Here is a 20,558-nt window from a genome sequence, read left to right as displayed (position 1 = left end):
ATTAAACTAAATCTGCCTTTTCCTTAAGAATGGGCATTATGGTAATGTGCTCATTTAGTCCTGGTGGATAATCAGCGGCTAGCCTTAGTTGCCATAGGAGCTCCTTTTTGTGTAGCACATTTTGCCAGTCTCCACCTCTCACTTCAACTGTTACAAATTCAAGTATGGCAAACTTAAAGCATAAAAAATTGGTGCATAAAATACTGTGCTTATATAGGGCATTTGTATCTTTCTTATTTTTAATATCATAAAGGTGTTCATATATCCTGGTCTTAAACATTCTCTCTGTCTTCCCTATGTAACATGAAGAACAGGTACTACACCTAGCTATATATACTAGTTTGCTAGAACAGCAGTTGCCACTTTTAACCACATATTTTGTGGAATGGTGGTTCAGAACAAATATCTGAGTTTGTCCAGTATCTGAATAAAACTACAGAATATTTAAAATTTACCTTTCAGTTTGACAAACAAGAAATGAGTTTATTGGATGCTAAAATAATCAAAGCCCAGGATGGGTATATTTCCAAAATCTACCGTAAAAATACTTTTTGTAACAGCTATTTGCATTATAATAGTCATCACCCAATTCATCAGAAAAAAAGTATCATTAAGGGCCAGGCTATAAGAATAGCCAGGATGACAACTATGAGAAATGATGTGATAACAGAGTTTAAAAAATTAAGGGATATGTTCCTAGAGAGAGGCTATCCTGGACATTTTATTGACCCTATACTTAGATGTTCTTAGCAAATGGGGTGATACTTATATACCTTTATTAGGTACTGGTGGTGACAGTATTAATAATGAATTAAATGACACGACAGTTCAGCATCAACCTAATTTCCAACAGGCCTGTGTAATACAATATAGTCCCTTGTATTCTCAGATCAAGGGAATATTGATAAAAAACTGGAAAATCTTTAAAACAAATGCTGAGATATTTCGAATATTGGGTGATAAACCCATATTTTCCACAAAGGTAGGACCCAATATCAAATCATTGTTGGAGACTGGCAACGCCTCCAAAAATATGCAGGAGAAAAGGGGTGGAAGTAAACCTTGTGGTAGGTGTTCCTATTGTTCCTATATACTGCAAGACACTCTATTGCCATTGATAACCAAAATAAAAGTCATGTTTTCTTAAAAAGTGGCAACTGCTGTTCTAGCAAACTAATATATATAGCTAGGTGTAGTACCTGTTCTTCGTTTTACATAGGGAAGACAGGGAAGACAGAGAATGTTTAAGACAAGGATATATAACACCTTTATGATATTAAAAATAAGAAAGATACTAATGCCCTATATAAGCACAGTATTTTATGCACCAATTTTTTATGCTTTAAGTTTGCCATACTTGAATTTGTAACAGTTGAAGTGAGAGGTGGAGACTGGCAAAATGTGCTACACAAAAAGGAACTCCTATGGCAACTAAGGCTAGCCGCTGATTATCCACCAGGACTAAATGAGCACATTACCATAATGCCCATTCTTAAGGAAAAGGCAGATTTAGTTTAATAACATCAATGCATATTGTAGGAATTTTCAAATTATAATCCAATATAAAGTCATACACATTTTTTATGTAATGAGTTTACATTGCAATGGATTGTTGTATTTTATAATTTTTGTGGTCAAAGATGTTTCTGAGTTATGTTTTAATTGTAACTGTGTAGAAAATACTTCAGTTTCAATTAATTGACTATTTATATATTCATGAGCAGTGATTTTTCATGGTCAGAATTGGTTGGATTAGAACCAATGACTAGTAATGTGTATTTAAACTTGAATTTTTAATGGTACTCTGTTCTGAAGTAGTCATACTAGTTGATGAAAGTGCTTAACATTGTTTTATTATTTTTATTCATTAAATAGTACTGTGGACTCACAACGTTGGTGCTCTTTTATTTTATTTTATTCAGAGCACTATTTGCACCACTTATTTAGATAATGTTCCATAGATACTCTAGTTGGATCAGTCAAGCATTCTGGATCAAACCAGAAGAGACATTTTTCTTGATAATTAAAATATCCAGACATATATGTTGGCAGAGAAGCATGTAAAAGTAACTTTGATAAAATTAGTAGTGCCCATTGAGGTAAGGAACTTGGGGGTTTAGATTTACATGATTATTGAAAAGTTACACATCTAAAATAGTGGTTTTAATGTGATGTGAGAAATATAAAGTAGAAAAAAATAGCACAAAGGAGACATTACCCAAGAAATGTAGTAAGTTGACCTTCTGGGCATTAGTTGAAATTACTTATAACAGCAAGATGTTTTTAGGTGAAATATGCACATTGGCTATGAATGTTAATGGAGATAAGGAGTTAAACGGGTGAAAGCTAGAAATTCTCCCAAAAGAGTTAGTATTAAAACATATTCTGGGTCTGCAGCATAGCAAGTGAATGTAAGAAAGGAAATGCTGAACTATTATACTGTGAGAAGATTGGAACACACATTTCATGGGAGAAAGCAAATGTGAATTTTGCCCTTTGACATAGAGATAGGCCAATGTTTATGGATCAAAGGCAGAGCTGATGCAGTCTGAAACAAACAGAAAAGGATACTACCAATTAATAATTTTAGCTCAGTTTCTGATTGGCCTAGTTTGACTAGGCCAGTCTAAAAGATTAGATAGTAAGGCGTAGGATACATATCAAGAAAGATAAAAAATGGAAGTGTTAAAGAGAGATGGGGAAAGAATCATTTCTGTTAACTTAATCTGGAAAAAGGAAATTATGAATCTTTTCTTGGAAATGTATGCAAAGGTACACTTGTACACTTAAGAGTGAAAAACATATTTCCACAGGTTAATAACTTATGTTAGAGATGTGCACTGGAAAAGTAGGGTTTCGGGGACATATTTTCTGGGCATATTCTGAACTAAACTATTTCAGCCAGGATTTACAAAGTCTGTCTAATAGGTAGACTGAATTAACAAGAAAATTACTGATGATCAGTTATATATTGTTACTGATGCTCCAGATATCCAACAGATTATATTGAAACCAATAATGAGAAAGGCTAAAAAAGCTAGAACACAAAGATGGAAATTAAAATTATGACCTGCATTTCAAAATGCTGTGCTGATGGATTATATTTACTTACCATAATCCTACTGTTAGTATTCAAAATCCCACAAGAATTATTTAAACAGATGTTTTCAATGGCTGCAATATAAAGACAAAGAGTCTAAACTTGGATATAATTGAACTGATAAAGTAGTTTGGAAGAGGGCTGGTGTGGTATTGAATTGCAAGATGTGTTTTAAGTAAGGGATGAACAATGAATATTCTAGGCATTGAAGGCACAGAAGGGTAAATTGACTTAAATGCAAACAGAAAACCTGGGGTGAAATTGTTACTGTTTTGTTTATTGAATAAGAATGTTTTAAAAGTGTTAATCTAAAGGTTACTATTGTTTATTAATAAAAAAGATGTAAAAATGTTAAGAATTTTAACTAGCAAAGAAATGAAAAAAAGAACAAATAAGTATAATACAATTCTAAACAAATGAGGTTTGGTAACAAACCGATTTGTCCGGGGACATCTTCAGAGGAGGTTAGATGAATATAATAGTGGGAATTAAGAGGGTAGAGGGGATAAAAGAGTTAAATGAGATTGAGGGATGACTGAGAGGAAATGAGGTATGGGTAGGGAGGGGCTTAAGGGGTTTATGCAGGTGTTACTGGGTGAAGAATCACATTTTGACATGAACTTGCTCCCTCCCTTTTTTAATGGAATAGTGGGGATTGTAGTTACTTTACCAGTTTGGGTAGGGCAGAGAAGAGGGGCAGGATTGCCTTCTTCTGTTCCCCCTCTGGTGTTGGATGCTCATTTCAGTGAGTTGGGAAAGGAAACTGAGCAGTTGGATGCTGCTTGTTAATTAAAATGAGGGAGCGGAGGTAAGGACGGTGCTTATTGTGTTGGATGTTTTGCTCAGTAAATGTTAAATGAAGTGAGTGATGGGACGCTACTTCACAAGTAAAATAAGAGAGGTAAGGATGCTGCTTAGTTGGTTGAATATTTAATTCAGTAAATGTTAAATGAAGTGATTGATGGGATACTGCTTCATAAGTAAAGTAAGGGAGTGGAGGTATGGACACTCTGCTTACTGGGTAAGCTGCTAATGAGACGTTGCTTGTGCAGTTATAGCATGTCTCTGAATCATACATTTTCTTGTCAAGTTATTTGGCAACACAACATTGCCCAAATAACACTGGCAGCAACAATTTATCACAAATCCTGCCACAGTTCTATAGCTAGAATACCAGACAGATCTACAGATGTCCCAACAATATTCTAAACACAGAATTCAGCAGAATTCCCATCACAGTATACTACAGGGGACATTCTAAAAATAGAATTCTTTAGAGAGAATATATAAATGGTGTTCCACAGATGCAATTCTAGATAAATTCTGAGCACACAAGTCAAATGGTAAAATTCCACAGATAAACTCTAAGCAAAAACATAAAACAGAATTCCAAACACATTCTGAATAGTGAAATCTGCATACTGAATTCAAACAGAATTTTACAGATAGAATTCTAAACATATTGTTTTCTAAATGTGGAACTCTATAGATCAACTTTAAGGAAAACATCTACTGATAGCATTCTAAAGACAGAATTTTACAGAGCAAATTGTACAGGGAGAATATATTAACAGACTTCCTCAGATGGAATTGTACAGTTGTATTTAACAGATTAAGAGTTTTACTGAAAAAAAGCTAAACGTACAAGTCAATAGGTAGAATTCTACTGGTAGAATTGTAAACAAAGGTTACATTCAGAAACAAATGTCGGTTTATTGTATTTTTATCCATTTGTTGACTGGGTAAGTCTGAATGGGCAAAAAAAAAAAGTTTCAGCTGTGGCCTGGAGAAAAAAAGCTTCACACAACAATTATACAATCAATGACATACAATAAGGCAAAGAATAAAAGTCACATAGGCCAACAACTGCATCACACAGGAATATGATTAAATAAAAACTCAATAAACTACATGAATAATTCATTTCCTGCAATTTTGTGATGTGCCTACATTGGCAAACATGGATAAACATACATTACATCACAGTACCATACAGTAGTGGCTATTTGTAAGTAATAAAATTGGAAACTTTGACTTGACACCAAAGATTAAGGTAAGGTGAAAAGAAAGTACTGCAGCTAGATATGGTTGAATGAGCAGCAGTCTATTAGTACTTAGATAAACTTTCAAAAGTAAGTAGTAGTATAAGAAAGTTCCATTTTGTAACGGAGCAAAAGTGAGGAGGCAGTAAATTGCATACAGTAGTATTAGGATGCAGTGAAATGGGAAGTAGTAAATGAAACAGGTGTTTTGGTGCTTACAGTTAGTCTTAGCCTGAGACTGAGCAAGACCATAGTCAGGAGTTATTTGGGTATTATTGGTATGATTTTTCTTTTCTTTTTTTTTCTTCCTAGCTTTCATTACAATGTAGAGCATTTCTTAAGAAAACATGCCAAAAAGAAATGAGTGACAGCCTTAAAGTTCTCAGACCTCATACTTGTGTCAAGGGGTCTACACATGGGGCAAAAGTACAGGCTCGGTCTTTACTTGACTCAGTAGGAGAGCAAATCAATATTGCCTGGGTCAAATTGGGCCTATAATTCATATTATTTTGGCCTGTCCTCCTTTATTTTCAACATCACCCTGAGAATTAAGGGCACTTTAGGGAAAGAATGAAGAAAGAAAACTGCCCTAGCTTATGGAGGAAGCAACTGTTGCCTGGGCCCTTGCTGCTGGTTTCCTGGTGCAGATTTCTCCCAACTATCTGTTTTCCAGAGAAGCAAAACACTCCATTTCCATCATACCCTGTATGTGAACTAAGTTTAGAAGTATCCCTATTTAATATCCACTTGTGGTCCGCTACTGTCCTAGTTAGATGTGCCAAGGAATTCTCCTGAAATGAGATACAAGCACTGAGCCAGATTTCATACTTGCACTGCCAGGTATGAGCGAGTCTTTCTCTACCTGTTGCACTCTAAACTGTACTACCTACAATGTTATGCCACACATGGAGAGTTAAGAGCTTCAGTTCAGAGCACAAATGCAATGGCCTGATCTAGATCTGCCAATTGTGGCTTTTAACGCTTAGTACCCTGGGTGGCTGCCCCCTTTGCCACAAGCTAGTCAAAGGTGGCAGGAAAAGTGGCTTCAAGACGCTTGCCCTGAATGTCACTCTCCAGAGTAAGAACTTATCTGGCGCCTCAACATGGCTAGGGACCAGAATAAAAAAGACTAATACCACCAAAGGATGAGCAAGCCTGGAAACACATTGTCACAAGAACTCCACCAGGATAATCAAAAACCTTTTATTGAGCGCTTTCATCAGGTTGTAACCAAAGACTTCATCAGAATACAACAAAACTTAATACACTCTTGTTAAGTATACTAAGACCTGGGAGAACACATGACATAGCAAGCCAATGAAACTTCTCATAACATTAATTATGAAAAGACTTTATCTAACACATCATATTTGAATTCATGGACAAATTTTAAAGTAAAACAGCAAAAAACACTGTTACTAAAAAATGACAGAAATGTTGTAATAATAACATTTCAACAAACAGAAGCCATAATATACAACTCAAACATATAAAAACTAATAAAAACTATATAACATAAGAACACAGCTTTAATAGGCTGCTTATACTGATGTCATTAAGACCTGGGGGGGGGGGGCATAGGTGTTCAACTTAATTTGCCAACATAATTCCCTGAATTCTAAATAGTCTTTCCAGGGACCCTCTGTAGGATTTATTTTGACCCCTTCAACAACAGCAAATAAAAAAACATGTGTTGAGTATTTTTCTATATGCTTATACAGGGCATTATTTTTGTTACTATTTTTTATGTCCTTATAATGCTCAAATTCTGTCCCTTAACTTTCTTTTAGTTTTCCCAATATAGAACATATTACAGTACTGACACAGGGCAGCATAAACAACCCCTTTGGAGTTCAAGAACATTTGCCGTTAGGTTTTATGGTTGTGTGGTTCAACTTAATCTGGTCACAATTCATGACCAAATAACATTGAGAACAGCCGTCACACTTTTAAGTCCCAGTAATAGTGCTGCTACTTTCAGAAACTTTTACCCTCTCAAGTAACTGCTTGATGTTTGAACCTTTCCTAAACACTATTTGTGGCATATCTCCCACCTGGTCTAAAATACCAGGATGACTCCAGAATAGCTGCCAGTTTTTCTCTAAAATAGTAGTAATACTTAAATGATCAGTGGAAAACTTGGTAACAAAGGGACAGAAATATTTGGAGGGATCAGCAGTATTAGTAGTCCTGAGAGTACCTGTAACATTACCCACCATGTTAACCCACAAAATAGGTAGAGTGTTGTGATTATTTCTTCTACACACAATTTCTTTCTTTACTGTGGAGATCAAATTTGTGGGGTACCCTCTGGTCAAAAACAGCTTAGTCAGTATTTCACACTACAAAAGAAAATCCTGGTCAGTACTGACCATTTGGGCAATTCTCACAAATTGTCCCTTTACTATACTGCACTTTAGAAATTCAGGATGGTTACTCTCAAAATGTAATAAACTATTACAATAAGTAGGTTTCCTATACAGGTTGCTTACAAAGCATTTCCTGTCAACCTTTCCTGATATCTACATCCAAGCAGTTGATGCCTTGTGTATATAAGTGAAATTTAAAAAATCAGTGGTGGTGTTTAAATAATCAAGTGAAGGTAGTAATGTCTTCCCCTGTATCATTCCACAAGAAAAACAAATCTTCAATGTAACGTAAACTCTGAACTAAGCAAGTATTTCCTTTCCCACACAAGCATAATGATGTTTGCAAACACTGGGGCACAAATGGCCCCCATGGCAATGCTTGTCTTCTGTAGGAAATACTGCCCTTCAAAAGTAGACAAAATTGTTTTTCAGTAACTCCATAAGGGTCACTAATGTTGCCACTTCACTATTAATGAAAATTTTACAGTCAAGCAAAAACTCCTCAAACCACTCCAGACCGGTGGTGTGTGTAATAACATTGTACAAATTAGTACCGTCCACTGTCAAAAAACTCACATTATTATGAAATACTACACCATTCAGTTTATTTAGAAAATGCCAGGAGTCTATGCAGATATGCTTTTCTCCTTTTAGTATATTTTTGAGAGCAAAACCAATGCATTTTTCCAAAGTGTGGGTTTCTGAGGCAGCTGCACTCACAACTGGTCTCATGGGAGGGTTGTAATAACTCTTATGTATCTTCGGAATTCCGAAGATACTAGGGACTTTTGGATGTTTGTTAACAAAATCCACATCTATCCTATAATACGACATGTTAACAAAATATCGTGAGACCTCTTCATAGGTGGTTTCATCATACAGTAATAAAGTCATTCTTTCTACAGTCTTGCTTACACATAACTACCCCCCCCCCCCAAAAAAAAAAAATCAGGTTTCATGACTAACTGTCCTGTCCTTACAAATGTCTGAAAGCAGTTTCCTTTCAGCTTCAGTTAAATTGTCACAATTATTTTCACTTTGATGACTCAACAGAGCTCTGAAGTCAAATTCACAAATTTTCTCAAACAATGTAAGACAGAAATGTACGGGGGGGGGTTGTATGTGCTTTTCCTATATAAACTAGAAAGCTGTTCAGAAACATTAACATTGTTGAAAAGTAATTTAAAATTTAAGTTTCTAACTAACAACTTAAGGTCCAAGACCAAATCAACAATATTAGAGCGTTTTGCTGGCACAAAACTAAGTCCTTTGCTGACTAAATCTGCACCGGTTTCATCAAACACATGACCAGAAAAGTTATACAGTGTAAAATTAGCTTTTTTGTTTTGAACACATACCAAATTGGCTTCTGAGGCAAAGACATCTGATTCAACAGCTGCCTGAAAGTCCAAAGGCCCAAAATCAACAGTTACAGGAGAAAAATGTAACAAACATTCCCTTAGTTCCTCCGGTTGCTCCTCCTGTTCCTTCTCTGGTTGTGTGACTGTTGGGGCGACCCCAAGGGCCTGGAATTGGAAGTCTGAGCATTGTTTCCCACTTGTCATTGGTTCTGCTACCTCTCTTACCTACAAGGAAAGTCCTGCCCTAAAGGGAATTGCTGGTTCACTTCCTCTGTTAAAGCAGCACCTTCCTCATCACCACTATTGGCTGAATTGGATTGATAGACAGCATTAGAGGCAGGATTAGGAGGTCTAGGATATGCAGTACCTGAAATATAAGCTTCCTGGTCCCTTTTTAACTTTTTTTCTTTTCAGGTTTTAACTTCAACAACTATTTTATTAGTTGTCAAAAAGACAAAGAGGTGTCAAACAAATCATTGTGCAGAACTTTGTCAAGTTCAACAATCTCTGCCTGCAGAGTCTCTATAGATCTGGTGTTAAACTTAATAAAAGTTTCCATAAGTTCAAACCCCTGATGATCAAACAAATCCAGCAGTGAATCAGCTATTAGCTAATAGCTGATTCACCTATGCACAAAGAACTGCTGTATTTGTTTGATCGTCAGGGGTTTGAACTTATGGAAACTTTTATTAAGTTTAACAATAGATCTATAGAGACTCTGCAGGCAGAGATTATTGAACTTGACTGAGTTCTGCACAATGATTTGTTGTTTGACCCTTCTTTTTCAGCTTACAAGGATGTTTTTTTGACAACTAACAAAATAGTTGCTGAGGTTAAAACCCGAAAAGGAAAAAAGTTAAAAAGGGACAAGGTACATTTCAGGGACTGCATATCCTAGACCTCTTAATCCCGCCTCTAATGCTGTCCATCAATCCAATTCAGCCAATAGTGGTGATGAGGAAGGTGCAGATTTAACAGAGGAAGTGAACCAGCAATTCCCTTTAGGGCGGGACTTTCCTCGCAGGTCAGAGAGGCTGTAGAACTAACAATGAGTGGGGAACAATGCTCAGACTTTCAATTCCAGGCCCTTGGGGCTGCCACAAAAGTTGCACAACCGGAAAAGGAACAGGAGGAACAACCGGAGGAACTAAAGGAATGTTTGTTACTTTTTTCTCCTGGAACTGTTGATTTTGGGACTTTGGACTTTGAGGCAGCTGTTGAATTGGATGTCTTTGCCTCGGAAGCCAATTTGGTATGTGTTCAAAACAAAAAAGCTGATTTTACATTGTATAACTTTTCTGGTCATGTGTTTGATGAAACAGCTGCAGATTTATTCAGCAAAGGACTTCGTTTTGTGCCAGAAAAACATTCTAATATTGTTGATTTGGTCTTGGACCTTAAGTTGTTTATTAGAAACTTGAATTTTAAATTACTTTTCAACAATGTTAATGTCTCTGAACAGTGTTCTAGTTTACGAGGAAAAGCATATACAACCTCCCCCATACATTTCTGTCTTACATTGTTTGAGAAAATTTGTGAATTTGACTTCAGAGCTCTGTTGAGTCATCAAAGTGAAAAAATTTTGACAATTTAACCAAGCTGAAAGGAAACTGCTTTGACATTTAGAAGTTAGACAGTTAGAGTCATGAAACCCTATAAGGGGGTAGAACTGTTAATTTTTTGGGATGGAAAAGAACAGCTTGAGCAGTTTTTTTGTTTCTTAAACTCAAGCACTGATTTTCTTAGATTCACTAAAGTACAAAATAGGGAATTTATAAACTCTTTGGACATAACTATAAGTAAGGATTTACAGAATCATAGATTTATTTCTATGTTGTATAGAAAACCCACATACTCCAACACCTTGCTACATTTTGATAGCTTTCACCCCATCCATCAGAAAAAATCTTTAGTTGAAGGACAGGGGGTATGGCTAGCAAGGATGGTTAGTGATTGGACACTATTTCTACAGGAGATTGACAAGCTTAAGAGTATGCTTACTAGAAGGGGGTACCCTGGTACCTTTGTTGACTCTATTTTAAATGAAGTAAAGGAAAAAACAAACAATGGTTACTTTTTTCCACTTTTGAGTTTTGATCTGGATTCTGGTCTAACTAACATCACTAGGACCTCTGCTTTAAATACTAGGGAGGGGGTTACCTATACTGATGCAATGATTCTTACTTTTAACCCCCTTTTTTACAGCATTAGGGACATCTTGTTTAACAATTGGGCAATTCTCACTACTGATGACACTTGTAAATCAAGATTTCCGGACAAACCTTGTGTCATATATAGGAGGGACACATGTTTAAAGTCTTTTGGAACATAATTGCACTGCCAAAACGGAGGGTTATATGCGTAAATGTGGACATTGCATGCAATGCCCCTTTATTTTGGAGACCAATGTCATTTTTATTAGTGAATATAGTAAAGTGTACGTGCATAAAAAGTTTAACTGTCAAAGTAAGCACCTTGTCTATATTGCTATTTGCCAGGACTGTCAATGTTTTTACATTGGTAAGACTATCAATACATTAAATAAACGTATTTACCAACACGTTTATGACATCAGGAAGGACAATGGCAATAATGCATCAGCCAGGCACATAGCGGATTACCCAAATCATAACTTCAAGTTTGCTGTTTTACAACAGGTTTGCACTGAAAATAGTAGGGGCGGGCCAATGGAGTTATTTCTTGAATACAAAGAATTACTCTGGCAGCTCAGAAGTAATGCTACAAGCAAACCTGGTTTAAATGAAACGGTGTCGATTTCAAGTAACTTAAAATTAAAGTCTGAATTTCACATTTAATATAATGTTGACAACATCTTTTCATTTTTACTTAGTCCACATATGTTGAGAGATTTTAAACATTGTTTGATTAGGGTTGATGAAGTCTGACTTTTAAAATGTTTAAAATAGGCTTTACATGTATTTGTTATTTAATTTATGATGTTTTGCCTCTTGTTTTTATCGAATACTCTAGCACTGTTTATACATGTGACTTGACTGGTTGATTATTTAAACGGAAGTTGGTTACAGCTGTTTTTATTCTGAAGAAGTCTTGGGGTGAACGCCTGACTAAAGCGCTCAAATTGAATAAACAGTTTGTGGTTGGCAGACTGGTTACTTGCTTTTTTTCTTCTTAGTTCATGTACGGCTGTTTTAGGAAGCCACTACTTTCACAAGATGCAAACTTCATGGAAGAATCGCAGAAGGGAATATTGACGTGTAGGTTCAATGGCACCCAGACAAACCTAAGCATCATTCTGCAGCTGAAGGGAATATTGACGTGTAGGTTCAATGGCACCCAAACAAACCTAAGCATCATTCTGCAGCTAGTTGTTAAGGGTTTGAATATGGTCAAGACTAGCAGGCTCCCATTTCCACCCACATCCAATGTAAAAGTTACCTGCAAGGGAGAAGGGAGCATTCTAGCTCAAATGGCAGCCAGGGCAGGCTATCAGCACACTCAAACATGCTTGAAAATCATAGCTACCCCTCCACAAGGAATGGACAGCTGGCATGAACAGCTCACTATACCTGCCTAGAAGAGAAGGCTTACTGTGTGGGTGTGCACAGAGGGTCTACAGCATCACAGAAGACCTTTTAACAGCTACTCCCATAATTCAGAGTGCTCCCTGTAGACATCATGTCCTAGGGATCCAATGTGCAGGGCAATCTGTTGCCAACATGCCAAGGTATTAACTCAGATTTTGTTTCCATCAGGCCTCTACTAGTGGAGTATAGATGGCTGTAGAGCACTGGGGCTCAGGAGTTGGACACACGATATTCTAACCATCTGGGTGGCTGTCCTCTAATACAGTGGGAATGATACTGGGAACATGCATGTCTGCTTTCCGAAGGGAGTAAGTACCCATTGGAGCCACTTGTAAAAACCTGAAGGCCCAGGCATCAGGAACTGGGAATGGATTGCTTTATGTCAAGGAGAAGCAGATCTCTTCCTTTTGCAGAAAGATGAACAGCCTCCCAGACAGCATCTCGATCTTCCCAAAATATAGGAGGTGACAAGGGGAAGGTGCCCACCTCCACGAGCATAATCTATGAATCTATCAGGAGAAGAAACTAGAGTGACATCCCTTTGTTAATGAAAACCTAGCCTGGAAAGAGAAAGGAGTCATGGTCAAAGACTCTTGAGAGAGTGCAGACAGCCCAGGAGAAGGGGCAAGACAGGCACAGTCCCCCAGAAAACAATGTGATGTACTACCTGTCAGTATGAGAAGGGAAAGCACCAACAAAATGACTCCCTAACCCAAAGGACTGCAGAACTGAGGGGGACCGCAAGCAAATCACTTCCCAACAAAATACCATCCTCCAAAAGTTATGGAAGGATCAAAGAAGGGGTATTACTCTAGGTTCAGCAGTTTCCCTTAAAATTTAGGCTTCACACTCTAGCTAATTTGTAAGAGTTTAAATATAGGGAGGGCTGACATGATATCTTACCCTCAAGCATGTATCCATCTGCAATGCAAAAGTCTAAAGTGCTCCAGTGGATGGGGAAAGCTGACTAAAAAAGGCAGAATGAGGGTGGCTGGTTCAGCCATGCTTCAGTGAAAAGATAGCAGGCAGTTATAAATATACAATTTATTTTCACACAAGCCAATAAAGAAGCAGTTGAATGAGTATCTCATTTAGGTGCACATGCTGCTCATTTTAAAAAGTAGAAACATACAAATGGTTACTCAAAAGACTCAGCAAGTGGAAGATTTATCAGATGTCATGGACCTGAACATGATAAATGAAAGCAAAGATGAAAAGAGTGCAGATACAACTCCTTTGGAAGAAACACTGGGGTCTTTCCTCGAGTTTTGTGTGAGCTTCAAAACATTGCAATTAAATTGACAAGTTTTCTCCTGAATCTTGATTATGAGGAAGAGATGTTTAAAATGTTTATGTGCAGGCCAATGCGATTTTGTCCCCAAAGCAAAAGAAAGAAATTGTGAGAGCAATTGTTGGAGCTTGGAAAGATTGCAGCAAATGAACATAAGTTGGTTGCTTTGGAGGATAAAGCTCAGGGAAAAAGCCTGCAAGTTTTGGAAATCCCTGTCAGAATGGAATGCACTACACTCCATACAAGAAGGTAAATATTCTCTGAAAAGTATTAAGTCCAAGTGGTTTCCTCTACCTTCATTGACAACATATAGGACTGCTGGGCAGCCTAGAATTATTGTGACTCAATGTGAAAATTGATTTCTTAAAAAAACGGTATTTTCCCCAGCTTGGGATGCCAGGTAAAAGTTGTATGTTACTGGTTGCCTGAAAGATCATTTCTAACAATGCCCTTGGAGTCAAAGAATTTCTGTCTGTCTGTACAGATTGCTCAGCATGTGTTGGTCATTTAACTTATTTTATTTTATTTATTTATTTTACATTTGTTGACCGGGCTAGTCCAGCTGGATTAATGTCCATTTTCAGTGGAGGCCCGGGGAGAAAAGCTCCAGAGGATTGAAACAGTTATAGGAAATACAATTGTATTATAGAAAGGGAAGAAATATAAGTACAAATATTAAATATCTTAACTAATTAAGTGAGGTCATAGGGTAGAACTAGCCAAACAATATAATATCAAAACACAAAAATTTTTTTTTTTTTGTGAGTTAAGTAATATTTACAGCAAAGAGATAATAACTCAGTTGAAGTAAAAGATGAAAACGAAGTGGTTGAAAGGATTTATAACAAAATTAGGAGGGTGTCTACAGGCTAGTCTGGGTTGGTACTAGAGCAAAGCCAGAATTTATTAAGGTGTATGGAAAGTTGTTTCTTAAATAGTTGAAGAGTAGGCAAAGAGGACAAAGTGGATGGAAGATTGTTCCATATTTTGCCTATTGAGTTAGAGAAAAGGGAATTGCCTGTTGAATTCATAATTTTGGTACTATTAACAAGTGACTTATCAGAGGAGCGTAGTTGTTTCAGGTTAATATAAGGAGTCAGGAGGTTGGAAAGAGCTGGTGTTTTAGAAGGTTGGTGTAGAATTTTGTAAGCTATTAAGAGTTGTTGAAAGATGAGCTTGTTAGGGAGTTCCAGCCAGTGTAGTTGCTTTAGGTTTATACAGTGATGTGTTCTGAATTGGGAGGAGGTGGCAAAGCGGGCGATATTGTGGTAAGATGTAGTAAGTTTCTTAAGGTTACTTTTAGAAAGATTAGTGTAAATAGATGAAGCATACAGAAGGGTAGAGAGAAGGTGAGTTTGGGCTAAGGTTATCCTAGCTTCAGGTGTGAGGAAGGGCTTTATTCTGTACAGGGATCCAATCTTTTATTAACAGCTTTTATTGTAGTGTTGATATGGCAATCATAGTTGAGATTATTATCGATAATAACACCAAGAAGTTTGGTTGAGGAGTCAGGAGAGATTATTGTGTTATCAGTTGAAGTAATACAGAAGTTTGTCAAAGTAGATTTACGGGTGGGTGGGAAGAGTAATAATTTAGTTTTTTTGGGGTTAAGGAGTAGACAGCGGTTGGAGAACCACTGTTCAACGGTTGAGAAGGCTGATTGTGTTTGAAACTGGAGTTCAGTTTGAGAAGAGGCAGTACAGATTATAGTGGAGTCATCTGCATATTGTATGCAGGTAGTATTAGGAAGAGATGATTGAAGGTCATTAATAAAGATAGAAAAGAGAAGAGGGCCTAGGATAGACCCTTGAGGTACTCCTAAAGATATGGGAAGGAGAGTAGAGAGAGAATTTTTCCAGAGTACAGCTTGCTGGCGATTAGCAAGATAGGAAGAAAACCAGGTAAGGGAAGAAGGCTCCAAGGCCAGAGATTTTAGAGTGTACATGAGAAGTGTGTGATTAACCATGTCAAAGGCTTTTGAAAGGTCTATGAAAAGTGAGGATGTAAGTTTATTGTTGTTGCGGTTTAAGTTAATAGTGTTGGTGAAGGAGAGAAGAGCTGTAGTAGTACTGTGATCGGGTCTAAAACCATGTTGTGTGTCAGCCAGAAGGCCATTCTTGAGGAGGTGGTTGAGCAGTTGTTTATGTATGCATTTTTCTGTGATTTTAGCTAAGGGGGATAAAAGAGCTATGGGACGATAGTTGGAGTAGTCATAAGATTTGCCTCCTTTATGGAGGGGTATGATATGAGATATTTTCCAGATTGCAGGAAAATACCTTCTTTTATTGATCTGTTTATTAAGATGGAGACAGGGTAAGCTATGGCCTTTGCTGATAGTTGCAGGAATTCAGCAGGAAGTTTGTCTGCAGAAGGGGTAGTAGGTTTGAGTTTTGAATGAGAGATTGTATATAAGAGGTAGATACAGGTTGTAGGTGAAGGGAGGAATAGTATTTATGAGGGTATTAGGAGATAGTTGAGAAGTATCAGGAGATAGTTGGTTGGCTAGAGTTTGTATAGAATTAGTGAAGAAGGAATTAAAGTTATTAGCTGTTATTGTGGGATTGTCAGGGTCAGAATCCTGGGGTTTGGTGTAATTATTTGGCCTGGGGTCAGGAGACTATTAATACTTGACCAGAATTTTTAGGTTCATTTTTGTGGTTTTTGAAGTTGAAAGTAATAGTTCTTTTGTCGGTTAGGATGGCTTTTTAGTACTATTTCTAAGCTCTCTAAACTTTTGGTGGTCTATTTGACTTTTGTGGAGCGCCACTTATGCCAAGATTTATTTCTGAGGGCAATTTTATGTTTTGTATTTGAGGTTAGCCAGGAGCAGTTTTAGTTTTAGTTCTAATGGTTCGACTTGGGGCGTGTTGATTAAGTATTGCTAGGAAGGTTGAGTTAAAGTGTTCTACAGCTATGTTGAGTGGGAGATGTTTTAGTGGGGCCCAATGACATTGGAATAGTTCAGCTTGGAACTGATCAGGGTTAAAATGTTTTTTTGAGTGAACAGTCCTAAAAGTTGTAGGTAAGGTTAGGTTTGTTTTGCTTCTAATGATAAAGGTAAGTGAGTGGTCACTAAGGTTGTCAGGAAGGATGCCTGTTTGGTAGTTTTGCTGGGGAGTATTTGTCAGGATCCAGTCTAAGGTAGTAGCTTTATTGTTCGTTTTATTGATTCTAGTGGGGCTATTAATAAGTTGTTTGAAGCCAGAGAGGCTGATATGAGAGGTAGGGTTAGTGTTATTACAGGTGAGCCAATCTATATTAAAGTCACCTAGGACTAGAGTTTCCTGTGGAAGTTTGATAGAGAGTTGGTAGAGTATATCTTCAAGGGTATTGATGTTGTTTCCTGGGGGGAGATATGCACAGATGATGTTAATGGCTTTATTGGTATTGAGTTGTATTTTAGAGCAAATAACTTCCGCACAAGGATTTGTAGTAAGAGTAAGGTCTTGGGGAATCAATTTTAGATTTGTTTTATGCAGGATGGCTACCCCACCTCCTTTCTTGTTAGTGCGATCAAGTCTAGTAATGCTATAACCAGGTGGGGTAATTTCTGTGTCTTTAATTGAGGGTTTTAACCAAGTTTCAGATAGGCATAAAATATCAAACTTTTCAGTTTCAAGAAGGGCATGGAGTTGATCAATTTTGTTACAGATGCTACGTATATTAAGATGGGCAATGTACAAAGAGTTAGAAGATTTAGAGCAAGAGAGAGTTAAAGGTATAGTTTGGTTTTGTTCTGTATTGGTTATAGTATGTTGAGGGCCTGGATTAGGATGAATATCACCATCTTGTAGTAAGTGGAGAAGAGTAGGATATATTTGTAGTTTAAGATTATAATGAATAACATATGTTTTTTGGTAAAGGTTTTTCTGAACTTGCAGTGTACTATTCTGTGATATTTGGATAGAAGGTAAATGGACTGAGAGGGTGAATGCTGAAGGGATGAACCTACAGGTGTTGCATTAGTTGAGGTGCATTTAGAGGGCAATAGAGGAGAAATAGTCTGAGAGTATTCATAGGAGGTTATGATGTAGGTAGTTAAAAGAGATGAGAATAGTAGAGTTAAGATGAATGGTCTTAGTAATGTGTGGATAGATAGAGTTGGCATAGTGGATTCAGAGGATGTTTGTAGGGAAGTAGGATGTAGTATGATGAAGTAGTTATTAATAGGAGTAATTAGAGAGGGTGGGGTAGGAGATAGGTAAAGTGTTTAAGGATGTGGAGTGTGATTATATAAGTTCAAGGAAGGTGTGGTGAAGTAAGAGGATTGTACTGAGATTTGATTGGAGGGGAGGTGTAAAGGGGTGTGTCCTTATTGAGATAAATGTAGGACCCCTGGGGGTGGGTGGGAATTGGGGGTAGGGAGGGGAGCGGAGTGAGCCCGTAGGGCGAACGGAGCGGGTAGAACCAAAGAAGAAGAGGTCCAGGTGAAAAACAATCAGTGAAGTGTTCAGAAAGAAGGTAAGTAATGCAAGGGGATATAGATAGATATGGTGATAAGAGATAGGAGCAGGTAGAAGCTAGAAGTATCAGAGCAAGTAGAAAGAGAAAAGTGGAGCAGAAGGGGCAAACTGTAGGTGTGATAGAGAGTTGGTTAGGTAGAGGCAATATCCAGAGGAAAAACGCTAGTAGAAAGGGCCACCTTAATGACTGCAGCAGCTATCACAATAGTTGCTACTTACAGGGCATGTGGTTTAAACAAGTAGCTAGGGATATTATAGGGAAGTATAGGATATGTTGGAGGAGAGGAGGAGGGGGGGGTTAGTTGCTGGCTACTGGCAGTGCTGACTTTGAGTTTTACAAATTCACTGGGAGTGCTAGATACAAAAAGATTAAGACAAGCAGGAGCTCTAGGACATACTTTGTTCTCTTTCCACTTGTAGGCTCCACAGCGTTTGTTCCTTAAACTAGGAGAGGAGAATAGGAGTTGTGGTTGGGATGCAAAAACCCAGATCTACAGGTGGTCAGAGGGGTTTTACTGCTAGGAAAATAAGGAAGAAAGGAAATACTTTAGATAAAGAACATACACAGTCTTCAGAAGGCACAACTATAAAACTCACGTAGCATTTTCATGTAAAAAAGCAAAGTTCAGCAATAGTTCAAATAGAAGATGGTTCAGGCAGAAACATTACAGTAAAATACACTTCACATTTTCATTTATAAAAGCTTCAAGTTCAGCAACAGTATTAGTTGAAGTTAAACCAGGCAAAAAGCAGATAAGACATTTGTATTGTCTAGGGGATCAATTCAAAATGCATATAGCAAATATAAACAGATTAGAGAGTGTCATGTAAGCAAAGATACAACATAAAGAGCAAGGCTAAGTTCATTCAAGTTATACTATAATACCAGATAAAAAGTCAATAGGCAGTGAAACAAGATTAAAATTATTATATTGAGCACAAACCTAGTCTAATATGTGGGGTAGTGATAAGCCTCTGTATGACCTACATTTAGTTAAATTTATGTTTATATATAATCCCTGAATTACATCACCAATGATATAGAAACCGCTGAGTTCTTTTATTATAGGCGGAAGGTAAGCTTCCCAAAGCGGGGTAAGTTTCACTATATAATGGAAGGGGGTCTAAAGTACAATACGCGAGTATGGTTTAGCTAGAAAGAGCATGTTCTAGCACCTCGCATTGAAGTAAGAATGACTGAATGCAGACTTGTATAGTCGGTGGTTAACAGCAGAGGATGTGAGCTCTAATCTAAGTTGTAAGGTGCAGTTATGGCGCATGTAGCATCATTTTAAAATTAGATCAAGGTGATAGTACCTTTTACTGTAAAGGGAGCAAAGGTCTCAAGGGAGATTACGGTTCTAAAGCATTATCTAAGGCTCACAGGTAGAGAAACACGCTGTTTACACAGCTTATTAAGGTGTTTAAAAATGCTGCAAAGGGGTGTTTCTAACTCAATGCGTAGCACAGCGATGTTACTGAGATGGTTTGCAAAGACTCCGCAACAAACCCTAATTATCGAGGTTAATCAATGTTGTGGAAAACACAAAATGATTATCAGGGCTCGCAAATAAGGCACTGCACTCGAAGGCACGCTACAATAAACGCGCGCTTCTACAATTTCACAAATTAAAGAACCAGTTCACTAATAATTTGCAAAAACCCAAAAAGATAGTCAGGGCTCGCAAATAAGCCACTGCACCTGAAGACACGCTACAAAAACGCGCGCTTCTACAATTCCACAAAGTAAAGAACCGGTTCCTGATAAATGCGACTAGCGACTACAATTCCAAGTGGTATCTGAGCAAAGGAACACACTCAAACAACGTGCGCTACCACTTCTGTTCAAGGTAAAGAGCAGGTTAGCTGATAAGGAGTCTAGAGACTACAATATCAACGTCTGGGTAAGGGAGAACATTAGGGCGCTAAAAGGCAGAGATATCTACTTAATTCCCTGTCAAGAACTCCGTAATGTAACCTGGAGCATACAGAGTTAAGCGTTGTTCAGAAAAAAGCATACAGTCACAGTACTAGCCTTACGATCATCTTTAGTATATAATACACAAATAATACTGATATAACCTAGCAGTCTAATGCACAGTAATACATATTTAACATCAAAATGAGTAGCGCAATCACCAGAGAAATGCCATATATTAAAAACACAGTAGAAATGCAACAGTAAGTAGAAGCAAATACACACTACTTACAGAAACGCCAAAGTCAGGAACGCACAGCAGCCAGGGATATCTAGTGTAGAGAAGTGGCGCGAAGCAGGGCAGGTGTACTTATGGGTTATGAGAGGAAGTGGGATTGGATGGGAGAGGGGGAGGAGTAGGGGGCAGGCAGGAAAACGGAAAGATAGC

Source organism: Protopterus annectens, chromosome 1.part0, assembly GCF_019279795.1.
Source record: "Protopterus annectens isolate FY-2018-M chromosome 1.part0, PAN1.0, whole genome shotgun sequence".
In the NCBI taxonomy this organism is placed as follows: domain Eukaryota; kingdom Metazoa; phylum Chordata; order Ceratodontiformes; family Protopteridae; genus Protopterus; species Protopterus annectens.
Note: the sequence above shows the minus strand (reverse complement) of the source record.